The sequence below is a fragment of the Tribolium castaneum genome, unplaced genomic scaffold (assembly GCF_031307605.1).
Source record: "Tribolium castaneum strain GA2 unplaced genomic scaffold, icTriCast1.1 ptg000088l, whole genome shotgun sequence".
NCBI lineage: Eukaryota > Metazoa > Arthropoda > Insecta > Coleoptera > Tenebrionidae > Tribolium > Tribolium castaneum.
The window spans coordinates 22,501-32,500 of record NW_026986685.1 but is presented as its reverse complement, the minus strand read 5'-3'; the positions used below and the strand labels follow the sequence as shown (position 1 = coordinate 32,500).

The 10,000-nt window shown below is 40.2% G+C and overlaps 3 non-coding genes across 3 annotated transcripts in view; all 3 read right to left on the bottom strand.

Annotated features, from left to right (window-relative positions):
- The window catches only part of LOC135267761 (large subunit ribosomal RNA), a 4,037-nt gene extending 3,040 nt beyond the window's left edge, over positions 1-997 (bottom strand). The window contains exon 1 of the ribosomal RNA XR_010336134.1: positions 1-997. This exon is cut by the window's left edge and continues 3,040 nt beyond it. This is a non-coding gene — a ribosomal RNA (large subunit ribosomal RNA).
- Positions 998-1,473: 476 nt separating this feature from the next.
- LOC135267763 (5.8S ribosomal RNA) lies at positions 1,474-1,630 on the bottom strand. Its single transcript, XR_010336136.1, has one exon. It is a non-coding gene; the product is annotated as a 5.8S ribosomal RNA (ribosomal RNA).
- Positions 1,631-3,688: 2,058 nt separating this feature from the next.
- On the bottom strand, positions 3,689-5,611 carry LOC135267764 (small subunit ribosomal RNA). The gene has a single exon (XR_010336137.1). It is a non-coding gene; the product is annotated as a small subunit ribosomal RNA (ribosomal RNA).
- Between the last annotated feature and the right edge of the window lie 4,389 nt (positions 5,612-10,000).

Genomic DNA, 10,000 nt, shown 5'->3' with positions numbered 1-10,000 from the left:
TAACGGCCGCCCATCTTCCCTTAGTCCGTGCAAGACGAACTTTCACTTTCATTGCGCCTTTAGGTTTAGTCATGTCCCAATGACTCGCGCACATGCTAGACTCCTTGGTCCGTGTTTCAAGACGGGTCCTGAAAGTACCCAAAGCTATAGCGTCGCAGATCGGCGTTTCAACCGAGTCTGTCCGAGAACTCATTGGCGAACAGCCATTCGTAGACAGAACCGACACCAGGTGCGATTACCGTCATAAACGAACGCGCTTGCCAATGGTCGGACGCTAACTGTGTAGCGGCCCGGCGCCATATGCATACCTTCGAGCGAGTCGACCGGGAAACACCGCGGGTTCGTCCGAAACGGCGAACCGTTCGAACGGGCTCCACCGCGGGCCTTAGATCGACACCCAAAGGATCGCGACGTCCTACTGGGGGAGAAGTGCACGCGTTCGACTTCGGTTCGCATAAACAAAAGGCGCGAACGACGCGTACGCCGTTCGTCGCATGATCATTTAGCGCCGCTATCGAGTCACGCTGAATCTCCCCTTTCGACCTTTCGGGTTTCTCAGGTTTACCCCTGAACGGTTTCACGTACTATTGAACTCTCTCTTCAAAGTTCTTTTCAACTTTCCCTCACGGTACTTGTTCGCTATCGGTCTCGTGGTCATATTTAGCCTTAGATGGAGTTTACCACCCACTTAGGGCTGCACTCTCAAGCAACCCGACTCTGAGGAGAGATCCTCCCGTTATCGGCAACGGTCACTACGGGCCTGGCACCCTCTATGGGCTGTGGCCCCGTTCAAGATGGACTTGGACGCGTCGCACAATCTCGGGATGACGGATCCTCCCTAACACCACATTTCCCGGCGTCCGGTTTCGGCCGCGGGATTCAGTGCTGGGCTTTTTCCTGTTCGCTCGCCGCTACTAAGGAAATCCTAGTTAGTTTCTTTTCCTCCGCTTAATAATATGCTTAAATTCAGCGGGTAGTCTCACCTGCTCTGAGGTCGCAAATATAAATTTGCCTTTATTTTGTCAGACGATAATTACACGTATTCCGTTTATATGGCTGCCTCCAAACAATTTCAAACATCGATCTGACGTCGTTGCGAGAATGTTGTTGTTGTTAATTATAGTGCATAAAATATGCATATAAACAACTTTAACGTCTCGGACACGACGATCGCTTCGTTCGAAATTTAAGCGTTGTGGCTGCTTTTTAATATCGGACGTGCTACGTCTAAACCAACTTGTACCAACAAACTAATAAGAATGTCAGCCGCTATTGCGTTTTAGGATGCCGCGTTATTATTTATATTGTTTTTATTGTTGTCTACGTTGCATAATATTTTATTATGACAACCGACAATCAATTAACAATTATAGTAACGCGTCATATTTGCACCCAACACGCTCCGACGTAATTGTCTACACAACATTGTGCGCTGTGTTTAAGACAAAAACCGAGCAGTCTTTGAAATTGACACGACCCTCAGCCAGGAGTGGTCCGGGAACAGTATATCCGAGGACCGCAATGTGCGTTCGAAATGTCGATGTTCATGTGTCCTGCAGTTCACAAGTTGACGCGCAATTAGCTGCGTTCTTCATCGACCCACGAGCCAAGTGATCCACCGTTCAGGGTAATCTTTTCAAACAAATTTAAAATATTATTACATAACGCACCGTTCCACATCGAAATCGTTTCATCATCACACAACAACAAAAATAACTACTTAAGGTTATTACAATTGTGATGTATATGTGAGAAACGGACCAATCGAAAGAAACGTTCGGCGTTATATTTTATAATATTTTATTTAATTAAAGTGGCATTTGTTTCTACTTATCGAAAAGAGTATGCAGTTATAGTTTAAGTTTACATAAAGAATAACCCGATGATATTAACGTTTTATAAATACGTATATATATCTATTAGGTTTTTTTTCTCTATCAACTTTGTCTATAAAACTCTGCTCCTTTTGCGATAAGCATTATGTATATTTATTAAATAGAAAATATGTCGAAAAACCAGACGTTTTCTTCAAACAAACGCCACAGCTACAAACTTAATCACAACAATATTTACCAAACAATACAATTGTAGGGTGTTTTGTGTGATACGTCGTTTGGTGGGCATTCTAAGAACGTCCGTCGACATAAAAACGAATCAAAAGAAAAGCACAGGCAGTGCAAAACGTTCCTTCGTCAGTCGGGCGTATATCATTTAAAACCCACAGAATCTAAAAAAGTTAATAAACTTTTTTATTTAGATTCCTACGGTTCGTCGCGTCGTTAAAGTAAATTATTACTTCGACGCATGCGGAACCCAGGTACCCGAAAACCGTAAGCCTAAGCGTTTTTTTCCAAACATCACTCACTATCGATAAAGTAAATTGATTTTATGTATTTATAAATGTGCGTTTGTATGTATAGTAGTATAGTAGTAGTATATTTTGTTATTGGTTGTTTCGAGCTTTTTATTGTTATAAAACGTTTTTGTAGTCTTGTACATAAAGTACAGACGAATAGACAGCCCCTTTTATTTATTAATAAACTCCAACCATTTACAAATTAAATTACAACTACAACATCTCTTTTACACATTAATTATACACCATCTTTATTTTCTTTTTTCCGAAGCGAATACGATGAAGAAAATACGCAAAGACTGGCTTACAAAACCGTAAGCCTAAGCGTTTATTTTTCAAACATCACTCACCATCGGTTAAGTAAAATGATGGTATGTATAAATGTGTATTTGTATGTACAGTAGCGTATTAATTTTGTTGTTGGTTGTTTCGAGTTTATTTATTATTATGGTTTGTATGTATAAAGTTTTAGTCTTGTACATAAAGTACAGACGAATAGACAGCCCCTTTTATTTATTAATAAACTCCAACCATTTACAAATTAAATTACAACTACAACATCTCTTTTACACATTAATTATACACCATCTTTATTTTCTTTTTTCCGAAGCGAATACGATGAAGAAAATACGCAAAGACTGGCTTACAAAACCGTAAGCCTAAGCGTTTATTTTTCAAACATCACTCACCATCGGTTAAGTAAAATGATGGTATGTATAAATGTGTATTTGTATGTACAGTAGCGTATTAATTTTGTTGTTGGTTGTTTCGAGTTTATTTATTATTATGGTTTGTATGTATAAAGTTTTAGTCGTGTACATAAAGTACGATCGTATTGGCAGACACCATTATTATTCATTCATTCATTCTTGTTTGTTATTATAAATAACTCCAACCATATACAAATACTACAACAACAACAACAACATCTCTTGCACATTAATTATACACCACCACTGTGTATTAGTACTTTTTTTCGAAGCGAATACGATGATGGAAATACGCTAAGACCGGCACTGCGAAAGCAATAATAAAACGTTAGCACATAACCATCTTTCGACAATATTGATTCGTGTTAATGTTCGAAAAAATTCTTTGAAAACGTCGTTTACGGCACGTTTACAATCGATTTATAAAATAAATCGAAAAACGTAACAACAGATCCGCTTAATGCAAGACGACCCGTTGTTGCTTTTCCGTTCGACGCATAATAAAGAATTTTGTATGAGAATTGATCATCATACGAATAGTGTATGTATGTGTGTTTTTTGTTGATCAGCACAGACAAAATGTGTGTGTATGTGTGACAACTAAACAACAACATTTACACGTTAATGATCCTTCCGCAGGTTCACCTACGGAAACCTTGTTACGACTTTTACTTCCTCTAAATGATCAAGTTTGGTCATCTTCCCAGCAACATCGGCAACGTCGAAACGCCACCGCGCACCGGTCCGAAGACCTCACTAAATCATTCAATCGGTAGTAGCGACGGGCGGTGTGTACAAAGGGCAGGGACGTAATCAACGCGAGCTTATGACTCGCGCTTACTGGGAATTCCTCGTTCATGGGGAACAATTGCAAGCCCCAATCCCTAGCACGAAGGAGGTTCAGCGGGTTACCCGGACCGCTCGGTCAGGGAGGACACGCTGATTCCTTCAGTGTAGCGCGCGTGCGGCCCAGAACATCTAAGGGCATCACAGACCTGTTATTGCTCAATCTCGTGCGGCTAGAAGCCGCCTGTCCCTCTAAGAAGAATTGTTTGTACGCCGACAGTAAAAACCGCACATAGAGACCGGGCGAACCCGGCTCCAGCCGGCATTTGGGATGTCGAAATACGCCTATTTAGCAGGCTAGAGTCTCGTTCGTTATCGGAATTAACCAGACAAATCGCTCCACCAACTAAGAACGGCCATGCACCACCACCCACCGAATCAAGAAAGAGCTCTCAATCTGTCAATCCTTCCGGTGTCCGGGCCTGGTGAGGTTTCCCGTGTTGAGTCAAATTAAGCCGCAGGCTCCACTCCTGGTGGTGCCCTTCCGTCAATTCCTTTAAGTTTCAGCTTTGCAACCATACTTCCCCCGGAACCCAAAAGCTTTGGTTTCCCGGAAGCTGCCCGCCGAGTCATCGGAGGAACGTCGGCGGATCGCTAGCTGGCATCGTTTATGGTTAGAACTAGGGCGGTATCTGATCGCCTTCGAACCTCTAACTTTCGTTCTTGATCAATGAAAGCGTTTTTGGCAAATGCTTTCGCTTCTGTCCGTCTTGCGACGATCCAAGAATTTCACCTCTAACGTCGCAATACGAATGCCCCCATCCGTTCCTATTAATCATTACCTCGGGGTTCCGAAAACCAACAAAATAGAACCGAGGTCCTATTCCATTATTCCATGCACACAGTATTCAGGCGAAGTTTTAGCCTGCTTTAAGCACTCTAATTTGTTCAAAGTAAACGTGCCGGCCCACCTCGACACTCAATGAAGAGCACCGCGGCGGGATTGAGTTGGGCCGCCCTCTCGAGCTAAGCCCACCGGCAGGACGTCCCGCGAAACGCCAGTTAACACCGCGAACGATGAACCGGCGGCGCGGGACACAAATTCGACTACGAGCTTTTTAACCGCAACAACTTTAATATACGCTATTGGAGCTGGAATTACCGCGGCTGCTGGCACCAGACTTGCCCTCCAATTGATCCTCGTTAAAGGGTTTAGAGTGTACTCATTCCGATTACGGGGCCTCGGATGAGTCCCGTATCGTTATTTTTCGTCACTACCTCCCCGTGCCGGGAGTGGGTAATTTGCGCGCCTGCTGCCTTCCTTGGATGTGGTAGCCGTTTCTCAGGCTCCCTCTCCGGAATCGAACCCTGATTCCCCGTTACCCGTTACAACCATGGTAGGCGCAGAACCTACCATCGACAGTTGATAAGGCAGACATTTGAAAGATGCGTCGCCGGTGCGAGACCGTGCGATCAGCGTAAAGTTATTCAGATTCACCAAGTTGTACGATGACGGCGAAACCGCCACCGATTGGTTTTGATCTAATAAAAGCGCTCCTTCCGTCTCCGGTCGGAGCTCTGTTTGCATGTATTAGCTCTAGAATTACCACAGTTATCCAAGTAAATGTGGGTACGATCTAAGGAACCATAACTGATTTAATGAGCCTTTCGCGGTTTCACCTTAATTTGGCTTGTACTGAGACATGCATGGCTTAATCTTTGAGACAAGCATATGACTACTGGCAGGATCAACCAGGGAACTGTGTTTTTGTGTTTTTTGAGACAGACGAGAGAATAAAATACTCATCATCATCGTTTATAAAGATGAAGAATATGCGCGTTTGTGCGAAACAATCTAACATATAAGAAAGTAACGCCACGCTGTTTCTTCTTTTCTTCGTACGATATAGAGATAAATGTATCGTCATCATCGTCGTCGTAGTCGTTAAACACCACAACACATATATCGGTCAATAAAGGCATAATAATAATATTTATAATATTATTTTTTACCTTTGCCGATTTAAAAGTTCAAACATTCTCTTCACTCTTCGCAAGATTGAATGCGACGTGAATTTATGAAATTCTTTCGAATCCATAAACGTTACGAATATTATATAAATATTCTCGCTCGGATATTAGAGAGTTGACGCATTTATTATTTTTGTTTGTTTAAATCACAAACATTTGTTAGTTCAACAAAGTTTGATTGCATAAGGACCGCCAACGTAAGAGAATACGTTTTGCCGCATCCGCAATCTCGCTGTGGGGAACTGGGCGAGCCACAAAATCACAAAATAAAGCAATCTCGCAAGCAAAGCCCTATTCGAATTCGATAGCGGAAATGTGCAATAAACGTCGATAAATTGGAAGCAAATGCAGAACGTATACATAATCGGTCGTTTTGTCGTCGTCATTTATGATAAACTTCGACTAAACCGTTACACCGTTCATATCGCCTCACTCAACGCATCGACACACACCACTACCATATGTATACCAGCGCGACACCGATCGAGGCAGCCGCTCGGTATTGGATGTGCGCACCGCTCCACTGACATAGCTCCACAGGCGACGTCTACCGAAGCGCACAGCTCTATAACTATAAGGCATACACACAAAAGGGAGAAAATATTTTAAATATTGATAATATTAAAAAGTCATATTTTATATTTAAACCATTATAAAATTTAATTATAAAAACGTTTGTTTTAAAAAAAATAATTAATTAATAAAAACAAAATTATTTTAAGCGCCGTACTTCGTAAACGTCGTACTTCGTTCGTCGTATGTGCAAAGTCAAATGAATGCTGTAGTTAGTCGCAGTTGGAACGTCTGAATGTCGTACAACGTAACAATAATTTTGAGTGCCCTAATGTGTAGACGTCGTACTTCGCGAACGTCGCACTTCGTAAACGACGTACTTCGTGAACGTCGCACTTCGTAAACGACGTACCTCGTGAACGTCGCACTTCGTAAACGACGTACTTCGTAAACGTCGCACTTCGTAAACGACGTACTTCGTGAACGTCGTACTTCGTAAAGGTTATGCAATATTAATACACATTTGGTGTATTGCAAGTTGCATTTTAATAAATATTATGCATTTTTATGTTTTAATTTAATATCTAGGCCAAAATACTATGTTTATTTAATTGTTAAATGTGTACGTTTATTTATAGATACGTAATTTACATCAAAATTTGTTTTTTTTTTATTATATGCAAACTACAAATAAAACATTTAATATTTTTAAACGTCGTACTTCGTGTAAGTTATGCAATATTGATACAAATTTAGTGTATTGCGGGTCGCAATAATATTAATTTATATTTGAACGTAGTACTTCGTGAAGGTTATGCAACATCAGTACACATTAAGTGTATTGCAGGTTGCATTATTATTAATTTATGTTTTCTCACTTTTTACCTTCATATAAAAAAAAATTTAATATTTTTGGACGTCGTACTTCGTAACAGTTATGCAATATTGATGCACATCTGTTGTGCTGCGGGTTGCATTTTATAAATTTAATGTATTCTTATGATTTACTTTAATGTCTAGGCAAAAAAACATTTTTGATTAGTTGCTGAATGTTTACATTTATTTACAGATACGTAACTTGCAAAAAAATTTGCTGTTTTTTTATTATATACAACACAAATAAAATTCTTTAATATTCTTGAACGTCGTACTTCGTGTAGGTTATGCAATATTGATACAAATTTAGTGTATTGCGAGTCACAATAATATTAATTTATACTTGAACGTAGTACTTCGTAAAGGTTATGCAAGATCAGTACATATTAAGTGTATTGCAGGTTGCATTATTATTAATTTATGTTTTCTCACTTTTAACCTCAATATAAAAAAAAATTAATATTTTTGGACGTCGTACTTCGTGAAGGTTATGCAATATTAATGCACATCTAGTGTGCTGCGGGTTGCATTTTATAAATTTAATGTATTTTTATGTTTTACTTTAATATCTAGGCAAAAAAAACAATTTTGATTAGTTGCTAAATGTTTACATTTATTTACAGATACGTAATTTGCAAAAAAATTTGCTGTTTTTTCATTATATACAACACAAATAAAATTCTTTAGTATTCTTGAACGTCGTACTTCGTGTAGGTTATGCAATTTTAATACACAATTAGTGTATTGTGGGTTGCATTATTATTATTTATTGTTTACGTTTTACTTCATCACTTTGTGAACGTCGTACTTCGTTTGTACTATGAACGCTGCATTTCGTCGCAGTCGGCAGCACGTGCGAATAAACGTCGTACAAGAAAATCACGATTTTGAGTGCCGTACTTCGCAAACGTCGTACTTCGTCTATACTATGTACAAAGTCAAGTGAACGCTAAACCTCGTCGCAGTCGACAGCGCGTGCAAATAAACGTCGTACAAGAAAATCACGATTTTGAGTGCCGTACTTCGCTAACGTCGTACTTCGTCTGTACTATGTACAAAGTCAAATGAACGCTAAACTTCGTCGCAGTCGACAGCAAGTGCAAATAAACGTCGTACAAGAAAATCATGATTTTGAGTGTCGTACTTCGCAAACGTCGTACTTCGTTTGTACTATGTACAAAGTCAAATGAACGCTAAACTTCGTCGCAGTCGACAGCAAGTGCAAATAAACGTCGTACAAGAAAATCATGATTTTGAGTGCCGTACTTCGCAAACGTCGTACTTCGTCTGTACTATGTACAAAGTCAATTGAACGCTGTACTTCGTCGCAGTCGGAAGCAACTGCAAATAAACGTCTTACAAGAAAATCATGATTTTGAGTGCCGTACTTCGCAAACGTCGTACTTCGTCTGTACTATGTACAAAGTCAATTGAACGCTGTACTTCGTCGCAGTCGAAAGCAACTGCAAATAAACGTCTTACAAGAAAATCATGATTTTGAGTGCCGTACTTCGCAAACGTCGTACTTCGTCTGTACTATGTACAAAGTCAATTGAACGCTGTACTTCGTCGCAGTCGGAAGCAACTGCAAATAAACGTCTTACAAGAAAATCATGATTTTGAGTGCCGTACTTCGCAAACGTCGTACTTCGTCTGTACTATGCACAAAGTCAATTGAACGCTGTACTCCGTCGCAGTCGGCAGCACGTGCAAATAAACGTCGTACAAGAAAATCACGATTTTGAGTGCCGTACTTCGAAAACGTCGTACTTCGTCTGTACTATGTACAAAGTCAAATGAACGCTTAACTTCGTCGCAGTCGACAGCACGTGCAAATAAACGTCGTACAAGAAAATCACGATTTTGAGTGCCGTACTTCGCAAACGTCGTACTTCGTCTGTACTATGTACAAAGTCAATTGAACGCTGTACTCCGTCGCAGTCGGCAGGACGTGCAAATAAACGTCGTACATGAAAATCACGATTTTGAGTGCCGTACTTCGCAAACGTCGTACTTCGTCTGTACTATGTACAAAGTCAAATGAACGCTGCATTTCGTCGCAGTCAGAAACAAAGCAAACGTCGTGCAATGAAACAATAATTTTGAGTGCTGCATTTGTGAGCGCCGTACTTCGTTTGTTACTTTATGGTCACATGAACGTCGTATTTCATCACACAGAGCACCATATTTAATGCACTTAAATGAACGTTGTACTTCGTACAAGTTAGGCAATATTAATACACATTTGGTGTATTGCGGGTTGCATTATTAATTTACAAAAATAGCTATGATTTTATATACAACTAAAAATAATTCATAATATTTAAACGTCGTACTTCGTAACAGTAATACAATATTTAAACAAATGTAGTACTTCTTGAATATAGGCAATTTTCATACACGTTTACTGTGAAACCAGTTGCGTTACAATTAAAGTATACGTAGTACTTCGTGGTTTTAGGCAACTTTAGCGCGCGTTTTGTGTAATGTTGGTTGCATACCTTTAAACAAAATGATTGTGTCATTACTATTTTACCACATGAGCAATCGTGACTTTATTATATGCAGTAGTTATTAAGCAGTGAATGGTGCAAGGCGAGCGCTATGTGCTAGGCGAGAGCTATGTGCTAGGCGAGAGCTATGTGCTAGGCGAGAGCTATGTGCTAGGCGAGAGCTATGTGCTAGGCGAGAGCTATGTGCTAGGCGAGAGCTATGTGCTAGGCGAGAG